General features: G+C 38.0%; 1 long non-coding RNA gene across 1 annotated transcript in view; it reads right to left on the reverse strand.

Moving 5' to 3' along the window:
* LOC133222189 (uncharacterized) overlaps positions 1-9,500 on the reverse strand; it is a 626,079-nt gene extending 616,579 nt beyond the window's left edge. Inside the window, exon 1 of the long non-coding RNA XR_009728220.1 lies at positions 9,458-9,500. This is a non-coding gene — a long non-coding RNA (uncharacterized LOC133222189). The remainder of the gene's footprint in view (positions 1-9,457) is intronic.
* Positions 9,501-11,245: the final 1,745 nt, after the last annotated feature.

The following is an 11,245-nucleotide window of genomic DNA, read 5'->3' on the forward strand; positions in this document are numbered from 1 at the left end:
GAGAGGCTGGGAGGGGTGGGGTGGAAAGAATAAGAAGTAGTAACTTCCTTGAAATAGATGAGACTGCTTTTCATTCTGATTGTTATTTTTTTACCTGAAATGTCCATGTTTTCCTTAGGTTTTATGTACATTGCTTAATCTTGTTTCTGTTTCTCAGTATTTAATAGTGAAAGCTGCATGGTTCTTGTGCAATAATGCATCAGTTGGGCTTTAGCATATTTGGTTAGTTAGAACTTACTGCCTAATTATGGAACAAAAAAAAAAAATTTAATCTGAATATCCTCAGATTTTTCTAAGATTCCTGAGCAGTTCAGAACAGAAATCTGAAAATAGATGTCATTGTTCAAAAACCATGAAGACTACATTTCTGTACTTTAATCTAAATGATTAAATACAACATGCAACTTTATTATAATTTAATGTAGGGCAGATGTAACATTTTTTTAATACATGATAAGTATGAAATATCCATGCGAGTAGATCTTTTGCATAGTTTTTAAGAGCCCCAAAAAAGTTCTAGATAGAGTAATTGTTTTCATAGAAAGATGCAGCAGCTGTGAGAATGAAGACCTTGGGCCCACTGTAGGAGAGGATTTGGTTCATGACATCTTAAAAACCTGAACATGCACAAGTCCATGGGACCTGATGAAATCTACCCTTGGGTCCTGAAGGAGCTGACAAATGAAGTTGCTAAGCCACTGTCCATCATATTTGAAAAATCATGGCAGTCAGGTGAAGCTCCCGACGATTGGAAAAAGGGAAGTATAACCTCCATTTTCCAGAAGGGGAAAATGGATGACCCAGGGTATTACAGACCAGTCAGTCTCACCTCTGTGCCTGGCAAAATCTTGGAGCAGATTCTCCTAGAAGGCATGCTAAGGCACATGAAAAGCAGAAAGGTGCTTGGTGACAGCCAGCATGGCTTCACTAAGGGGAAATCCTGCCTGACCAATTTGGTGGCCTTCTATGATGGGACTAGAGAACTGATGGACGGGGTAGAGCGGTTACTGTCATCTACCTGGACTTGTGCAAAGCGCTCGACACTGTCCCATATGAAATCCCTGTCTCTAAATTGGGGAGACATCAATTTGATGAAGGGACCACTCGGTGGATAAAGAACTGGCTGGATGGTTGCACACAAAGAGTTGTGGTCAATGGCTCAATGTCCGGCTGGAGACCAGTAGTGAATGTTCCTGAGGGATCGGTGTTGGGACCGGTCTTGTTTAACATCTTTGTTGGTGACATGGACAGTGGGGTTGAGTGCGCCCTCAGCAAGTTTGCCGATGACACCAAGCTGTGTGGTTTGGTTGAAATGCTGGAGGGAAGGAATGCCATCCAGAGGGACCTTGACATGCTTGTGAAGTGGGCTGATGCCAACCTCATGAAGTATAACCATGCTAAGTGCAAGGTCCTACACCTGGGTCAGAGCAATCCCAGACACAGCTACAGGCTGGGCAGAGAAGAGATTCAGAGCAGCCCTGCGAAGAAAGACTTGAGGGTGTTGGTCGATGAGAAAATGAACATGAGCCGGCTTCAGTGTGCGCTCATAGCACAGAAAGCCAACCATATCCTGGGCTCCGTCAAAAGGAGTGTGACCAGCAGGTCGAACAGTGTGATCCTGCCCCTTTATTCTGCTCTCGTGAGACCTCACCTGGAGTATGGTGTACAGTTCTGGTGTTCTCAACATAAAAAGGACATGGAACTGTTGGAGCAAGTCCAGAGGAGGGCCATGAGAATGATCAGGGGACTGGAGCACCTCCTGTATAAAGGCAGGCTGAGAAAGTTGGGGCTGTTCAGCCTGGAGAAGCGAAGGCTGCATGGAGACTTCATAGCAGCCTTCCAGTATCTGTAGGGGGCCTATAGGGATGTTAGGGATGCACTCTTCACTAGAGACTGTAGTACTTGGACAAGGGGTAATGGGTTAAAACTTAAACAGAAGAATTTTAGATCTGATATGAGGTGGAAATTCTTTACTGTAAGGGTGGTGAGGCACTGGAATGTGTTGCCCAGGGAAGCTGCGAATGCTCCATCCCTGGCAGTGTTCAAGTCCAGATTGGACAAAGCCGTGGGTGGCATGGTTTAGTGTTAGGTGTCCCTGCCCATGGCAGAGGGGTTGGAACTAGATGATCTTAACGTCCTTTCCAACCCAAATTATTCTATGATTCTATGATTCTACATTGTTTGGCCACTTTCTATAAAAACGTGATAAAATGCCAGTTACCTTTTTCATTTTGTATTCCTACAGCCAAGCAGAGAGTTAAAATTCAGACTGAAAATGAAAAACAAATTAAAGCAGTAAGGCAAACTGTATCTAGAGAAGAAAAATCTTTAAATAGTGATTAATAAATTTTATTGAGAATTCATCTTTTTAGATGTTTTTAATTCCAAAGCTTATTGTTGCTCACTTTCATGCCTAAGTCACTTTGGTTACTTGGCCTATGTGAACCTTAGCTTACGAAAAGTGCGCGCTCCACAGCCTGCCTTACGATCCTCCACTGTCCAACCACGTTCTGTCTTCTCAGGGAGAAAATCTCTCTGAGAAGGATAATTTTCAATATAGAAACTTTTTCCAAATTGCAGATGTCCTGATGTGGTAGCAAGAAAATGCTTCTGGGATTTTGTGAGTCTTGAAATATTAATGATTAATCAGCATTTTGAGCCCTTGTCCACAAAGCTATTTATCTACAACATATTCTTAAAGTTATTTCATCCTGCTATTATCATATTAAGGTATTTTTTTTTTGAGTTATAGTAATATTTATTTTGAAGTGACCCCAAATTTGGCTTTTTTTTCCACCACTGTTTGTTAAAATATAAGCTATTGCATGTTCTTGGAAGCATACCTTTTAACATCCTTTCACTGGGCTGATCGATATAGCATTTGCAAGAATTTGAGTCTTGATTACAAAATTTTTTTCTTTAAATTTGTGCATATTGTGAAAAATTGAGACACCCAAAGAGGTGGCTTGTGAGTTTTTATGCTTTTAAATATATGTCATGGTTTAAACCCAGTCAGCCACACAGTTTCTACTACCCCCCCTCCTTCCTTTCCTCCCCATCCCCCCACCCCCCTCCCACTCCTGGAGGGATGGGGAGGAGAATCGAAAGAATGTAACTCACATGGGTTGAGGTAAGAACAGTCCAGAAACTAAGGTACAACACAAACCACTACTGCTACCACCAATGATAATAATTATAAGGGAAATAACAAGGGAAGAGAATACGATTCCACCCGCTGAAACGAGTCCAACTGAGAGGAGAGTGTCCTTCCAGTTAATTCCTAGTTACCTCCCAGTTGTCCTCCCAGTTACCTCCCCGGGCATGGCGAGCTGTGGTGTGGAATACCTCTTTGGTCAGTTTGGGTCAGGTGTCCTGTCCCTGCTTCCTCTCCCGGCTTCCCCTTCTCCCTGGCAGAGCATGAGACTCGCAAAGTCCTATGGCCAGTCTAAACATTTGAGCAGTAACTAAAAACATCGGTGTTATCAGCTCTGTTCCCAGGCCTAAAGTCAAAACACAGTGCTGCACCAGCTACTAAGAAGGAGAAAAAATGAGTGCTACTGTTAGACCCAGGACATTATAACATTTTTAGACACGGCATTAAACACTAAAGGTTGGCTATATCACAAACCCCAGCCCATTCCATTTGCAGTTATAATCCTCCTTGATCAAGACTTATAGTTAGATCATAGCAGAGATCAGAAATCATTTCACAGTGGAATGACTTTTATATAATTTTCTTTAAACAAGTAGGAATTATCCCCATTCAAATGAAAGTGAGCATGATGTTTTCATCTTTCTATTTCTTTAAATATTCCTATCTGTAGTCTTATTTCAGTAGAAAAACTACTTTATGCCTTTATTTTAAAATATAGCAGTGTGAAGGAATATTATCATTTGATCTCCAAAATGTGAGTCTGCTTTATTCTTTGCAGTATAATGTCAAACTGCTATTGTGTATTTGCAAATTATGGCTGGTAAAATACATTTTTGCAAGATTTCTAAAGATTAAGGTTACAATTATTTGTATAATAGAAATGCATGTAAGGGGAAAACTTGTACAATTTTTGCTTATTAGCTGAAAAGTCTACAAGAGCAGCAGACAATTCATTAGGAAAGCAGAAGTTTCAGTTTAGTTTCTACTTTAAGACTTTCTAAAACTCACTTTGAAATCAATAGGAAAATTTCCTCTGGCTCTAAAGAGAATTTGTTTAGATCCTGAGAGGGTAGAAATTGCATATATATTATACAGAAACATATATATATGTATATATATGTAAGAGAAATAAGGATAGCTAGATTTAATAACATGCACCATAACTTGCTCAGGAGGGCATCTTATTTTTTCCAATCCAAAGGAATAAAAAGATAGGACAGTCCAGCAGTGATCAGGCCAGAATTTGTCCCTGACTTCTTCTGTAGGTGGTTTGAGAAACAGACCCTATTTTTAATTCCCACATCTGTGCTCCTGAAGGTAGGAAAACCATCAAGCTAAAAGGCTGTTTGAGCACTGCTAGCAAAGCTGGTAGCTTGAATGGCTAGTGGAGAAATTACACTGAGGTTCTTTTATTGTGTGAGCTTTTGGCTGTGATTGTAGTAAACGATATGAAGCAAAGGGGTAAATATCTGGAGCGCTGGAGTAACCATGTCTGCTGGTGATAAAATCATATGTAATCTAATAACCTGACATGTTGTTGCCTAAGAAAACACTCTGATGGATGTTGGATGCCAGAAAGAGTGCCATGAAATTGGGCTGCTTGGCATTAAACCAAGTATTCAGCATGACTCTGCCAAAGCAAGAGCAAGACAAAGCTACAAGAGGGAAGAAAAGAAAAGTTGTCTTTGCAGAAAGAAATAACCTGAAACAAAGAAGTATGGCTTACCTTGATTATGAGAGAAGTTTTGCAATATATCGTGGTTTTGTCAAGTAGAAGTGGTATGTTTTAACACGTATGATTATTTTGGAGTAGTTACTTAATAGCACTTTTAATCTTTCTCTCTGGCATTGCAATTAAGTTTGCAGGAGATGGGAACATTTTTGGGAAGTGCTGCTGCTACAGGGTAGCTCTGTGACAGTGTAACAGATTTGGCTGTAGTATTTTATTTATAGATAATGCAAATAAATCGAGTATGGGTCAAAAATAAATCAGCAGGCTATTCCACACAGATGTAGATCCCAAGAAAGCAAAACCAGTTATTATTTAATAATAATCTTTTCTGAAAATGAAAATTAGGAAGTTACTAATTTTCAAAATTCTTATTTATTTTGCTCTAAAATTAATTTATTTGCATTTACAAGATATTGCACATATTCTTGTGACACCAAACAGTTCCTTTTTTTTAAGAATCATTATAGTTTTGTTAATTGACTGATGAGAGAAATGTATTCATATCAGACAAGCCATTTCTCACACTATTTTTCTGGTGTATGAATTTTTCTTTTGAGAGGTAGCAATCTTACCTTGACCGGTAAAAAAGCTTTTGAACCTGTTCTATATAGAATTGTTCAAATAACTTCTCTTCAAAGGTATGCATTTTACTGAGTGGAAAAAACTTCAGAATTCAAAGAACTAAATTTCGTTGTCTGTGCTCACACTTAGTTCCTTCCATATAAAAAATTTAGGTTAAACTTTTCCTGATGTATTATTCAGCTTTTATGCATCTGGATGTGCAGCATTAGCAGAAGATTAAAAGCAGTTTTACAACAATTGGTAAGTAGTTTTATACCTTTCTGAGTGGTGGTGGTAGAGGATTAGGGAGACTGACTCTGAAGGTTTATGCTCCTCTTTCAGTACAAATCACTTGCCCTGTGGAGCTCTGCATTGGAATGTACAGCACTATATAGTCCACATGTTGTGTTTCTGAACTCTAGCATTTGATAATGCTAGAAGAATTCAATAAATAGTGGAGGTACACATCTCTGGTATTTCCTCTTTAGCATCATGGACTTTTTACTTTTGTATATGTGGTTGTTTAAGTATCAATTGATTTAGGTATAAATTCCTGGTGAATTTAATAACAAGCAGAATGTAAGTGGTAAATCAAATTAATTACCCTGTAGTAAAAACCTGCAAACACATTCCTCCCATCAAGTTTTGATATAACCCAATTAAATATAGGATAGAACTCATCCCTTTGTCTTAATAGGCATGTTAAATTAGATATTTCCTCCTAAGAAAAAACATGCATAGAAACAAGCCCCATAATGTTTAGGAATGGGGAAAGACTTGATTTCTTGTCCCCTGCTGTTTGTAATCTGTGATTAAGTGGTGTGAAATGGGGCTAAGCCTTCCTTTTGGTGCCTTAGAGCACTTCCTTCTCCCCTGTGCACTCAAAATATGTCTGGAACAAAAGCAGGGCATGGCAGTACTAATCTTCATTTTCTCCATAGTATTAGAAAATCTTTTATAACAATGTAAACTCTAAACAAAGGCTGTCATTTGTTTAATCCTACAAAGCTGTAACTCTTTCAGAGGCATGGATAAAAAGAAAGAAAACCTAAATATGTGCATTTATCACAATACATGGTAAAAGTAATTGGAAGATATCTTTCTGTCTCCACACATCAAGTTAATTTCTTGGATTCTTTTTTTGCATGTGCATTTGAATTTTCAGAAGTTAACATCCTGCTGATTAGAGGCTGGACTGAAAAAAAATTCAGTCAATGTTCAGACATATATTATCAAATACTGATCCTAGAAAACATGTCATGCAATGACTTTGCTATTGTTACACATGAATTTCATTGCTCATGTTACCCATACAGTGACCTAAGAAGTTTCACAGAAAAATCTCCTTTCTCAGTATATTGAGCAGTAGGCTGGTGAATGCACATTTTGTGGAAACAGTTCTGCATGACTACATTGAAGAGACTGGGAGATCAGGTCCTGCCATTTGGGCAGCATGAATAAAAGCAGCACTATGAATAAAAGCTTAATTTTGAGGTTCTTCAAGTCTTACCACATTGTCAAATGTGATCATAACTTCAACTTGTTTACCCATTTGATATGAAAACGTTCCATGCTGCATAGTCATTACTTCTTTTCCTTTAATTCTCATGCTGTGCAGCCTAGGATAAATATATTTCATTAACACTGATTTTTACTTGCATCAGAGCAAATGGGAAAAAACTTTGCTATCATATTGTTTATGTAAACCTCTTTTCCCAGTGGAATTGTGAATAGTTCAGGTTAAGTAAATTGCTGTGAATAAAGCTGAAGCAAGCTTATAAACCAAATTATTATTTTATCAAGAGTGATAAAGATGTGCACACAAATGGTCATAGAGGCACACAAACAGTTAGAAAGGAAAGTTTGAGAATTTTAAGGCGGCTGGAAGCAGATGTATATATGGAATGGGGAATACCTACTGAAATGAAAGGTCATTTTCTATATTATATATAGTGAACCTTTGGCTGTAAAGTGCTGAAGAGATCTAATGATGTGCCAGAAAATAAAATAAAATGGAAGTACACTATTGTAAGAAACTAATCAAACTAAAAATAATTGAGGATCACCAAATATTTGGGAAGACTGACAGAGTGACAGACTTAGTATATTAACTACAATCATAGATTGCACGACTAGCATACTGGGTGCTTGGGCAGGGAACGGTGAAGCCGTTGTTTGGGTAGTGTATAGCTTCTAGTGGTTAATGGAGATTTCCTTTTTAAGAGATACCCATACTGAATTTGTTAGTTTTCTTACTATTACATTAGATGTAGAATGAGTATTTACTTATATATTTCAGTTCTTTACAACAGAAGCTGTGTTCCTTGCTTATATTCTAGTTTGCATCACAGGGATGTGGGATCCTCCTCCTTACTGCAATAGTAACAGCACAATAACAGCTGTGTGTCTAAGGCAGTGAGAATTTGTCCTCAGTGTCAGGTCCACTCAACAGCCTCATCTTGAAAGGCAGCAGCTTTGATTAATGGTTTGAAAAAGTTTAATCTACTTGACTGTCCAGTGGGTAATAGTAGAATTTAGTACAGAGGAATAATAGTAAAATTTAGTATAGTGGAGTTTGTTATGGTATAGTACTGAAATACTGGAGAATTGGCTTACTGTTTCCATTTAGAGAAGATATAAATGTTCTAATACAGAAGGAAAATCTTTACTGAGTGGCTGCAGTCCATTCATATAGAGAAATATGTTACTATTAAATTTTATAGAAATTGAGTTTTTATTAATAATTAGTAACATTTCCCCACCCATTCAGCTACTCTTTTCCAGTATGTGGTTATAATTCATGTCTCACATGTTTATCTATTTTGCTTACCTGAACTGCTTTTCTAAGTAACCGAGCTTTTTCAATAATTTGCTTGTAGAACACCTTCATTGCCAATATCTATATTCACATGTCACATACTGTATCCTATTTTTATTTTTCAGTGGAATAAAAACATTCTCGATTGAAATTTGAAACTACCATAACCCCTATATGTAGGTAAATTCAGTAACTACTAGTGTTTCTGTAAATAATTTGACTCTGTGGTTCTTCAATATATAGCAAATACAGTTGTTCTACTGCATGTACTAGCTAATAATAGGAAAGTGTTTGTTTTCAATTAGGTAACTGTACTTGTTAATTAAACTCCATTTAATAGCAAAACTTTCTATTTAAACCTTGCTGCCAAAAATATTTTGTAATATATACATGACTTGTTTGGGTGAATAATTGAACTGTATATTGTTTATTAATAATTCACAGACAAGATGTTCCTCTAATTTCCCCAATAGCTCTCTTAACTGGTAGGCTTTACTGATTTCATGGCATTTTCCTGTTAAAAAGACTGCCAGTGTGCTAGTGTAATTGGCAGAGCCCCATTGACTTCAGAGAAGACTCAGCAATTCTTACCATCATTTATTTGCATCATTAAAGGCATTTAAAAATATGATCTTGTAAAGAACAGATGATGTGGTATCAAAAGAAAGTAAAGATCATTGTTTCATGGAAAATCCTTTGAAAATCACCAAGGGAGGGAAAACTCCACTTTTCCTGGCTTTTCCTTTCTCTTCTGTCATGCCAGTGGTTGGAGTCTTGGTGACAGGAGCACAAAGTGCCCACATGCGATTAGCATCCTGGGTCCTGTTCTGCTCCTGATGTTTCCCTTGACTCCTGCCACTGAAGCTGCCTGAGAGCAGCTGGGAAGACTGCTTGGCAGAGAGTTTGCTCCAAAAGTAACAAGTACATACATTTATTATTGCCCTATGAACAAGCTATAGTCTACATTATTGGTTTATCTGAATGTTTTCATTTTTAAAAACCATGTTCATGAAAAAAAAATTTGTTCATGATGTTTTCCCATTCATTAAAATAGGAATGTGATAAACAAAACTGTTTTCCTATTGAAAAAGTTGTTTATTATTTGTTTCACTGCTCCATTAATAAGGCTTGATGGTCTTTGGCTTTCTGAATGTAATTATAGAATCATAGAATAGTTAGGGCTGGAAAGGACCTTAAGATCATCTAGTTCCAGCCCCCCTGCCATGGGCAGGGACACCTAATACTAAACCATGCCACCCACTTCATCCAACCTGGCTTTGTACACCACCAGGGATGGAACATTCACAACCTCCCTGGGCAATCCATTCCAGGAAAAAAAGAATTTCTACCTCATATCCAATCTAAACTTCCCCTGTTTAAGTTTTAACCCATTACCCCTTGTCCAAGTACTACAGTCCGTAATGAAGAGTCCATCCCCAGCATCCCTATAGCTCCCCTTCAGATACTGGAAGGCTGCTATGAGGTCTCCACGCAGCCTTCTCTTCTCCAGGCTAAACAGCCCCAACTTTCTCAGCCTGCCTTCATACAGGAGGGGCTCCAGTCCCCTGATCATTCTCGTGGCCCTCCTCTAGACTTGCTCCAACAGTTCCATGTGCTTTTTATGTTGAGGACACCAGAACTGCATACAATACTCCAGGTGAGGTCTCACGAGAGCAGAGTAGAGGGGCAGGATCACCTCCTTCAATCTGCTGGTCACACTCCTTTTGATGCAGCCCAGCATACGGTTGGCTTTCTGGGCTGCAAGCACACACTGAAGCTGGCTCATGCTCATTTTCTCATCGACCAATACCCTCAAGTCCTTCTCCACAGGGCTGCTCTGAATCTCTTCTCTAAAGAGATTCTTGTTTAGAAGCACATGTGAAGTGACTGATTTAAGCTGTAGAATATTGAATAGTAGCATTTTAATTTTTTTTTTGTAATATTTACTAATATATACTAAAAATGTATACACAGAATAATGTCAAGTAGAACAAAGCAACTTTCTTAGCACTCGGGCAAAACCCAAAACCCAAAACCCATTTTCTTAAAGTGCTTAGACACTCACCCACAGTTATGTTTAGTTATCTAATGAGTTGTAAATTTGATTTTCCCTTGAGCACATGACAATATCTATGCCTGTAGTACGTACAGTTCATGCACTGGTCTATGGTCATTCATTAGACTTGAGCTATGCTTACAGTTATAAGAAATAGGCAAATTTGTGGTGATGTAGCTGTGAAAGAAGAATGATGGTTGCTAATAAAATGTGAGAATCCAAACCCCGTATATTTTAGCACAGTTAGAGAGAAGTTTCCTGAAGCAGAGTTCATTTGCAGTGCGAGTAACTGCTCTCCACCCTGTAATAAACGTCAGCGCTACTGCTGGGATCATAGTTCAGCCTCATGATGTGGTAATGAGCCAGGATGGTACAAGTATGAAAATAGGGTAAATAAATATCCAAAGGATTATGGTAGTGTGACAGAAACTATGATCAGATACATAAAGTCCAGATTGAGAGGCACTCCTTGAAGAGCAGGGTTTTGTTACTTAAAATGATCTAAAAAAAATGATAAATTGTCTTGCATGGGCATCATGTTTGATTTAAAAGCTGTTTAACTCACTGTCTAAAAGGCTAGATCAATTTTTTTTGCCCATGCAATTCACCCAGAGTACAGGAAGCTATAAGAGATAAAAATCTTCTAGAGCTGTTAACACTATTTTATTTTGAAATTGATGCACTGGTCTGCCAAGTAGCACAGATGCATAATACGTTCAATTTGTGAGAGAGATTTTAATCTTCACAAGTACACATCTTTTTATTTTCAGTCCCGGGCTCTCTTATGTGAGAAGTAAAAATATTCAGAAAGGTTGAGGATACTAAACAAACTTAAAGAAGCCTCTAGTCCTGTTGTTTGGCACTAATGGATCTTGAGGCTAGGCTATGAAAGTACCTGGTATTCAAGTGTATAAACTGCGTGTT

This window comes from Neopsephotus bourkii, unplaced genomic scaffold (assembly GCF_033783945.1).
Source record: "Neopsephotus bourkii isolate Nb327-2 ecotype Australia unplaced genomic scaffold, CSIRO-AGI_Nbou_v1 NB_1574, whole genome shotgun sequence".
Taxonomy (NCBI): domain Eukaryota; kingdom Metazoa; phylum Chordata; class Aves; order Psittaciformes; family Psittacidae; genus Neopsephotus; species Neopsephotus bourkii.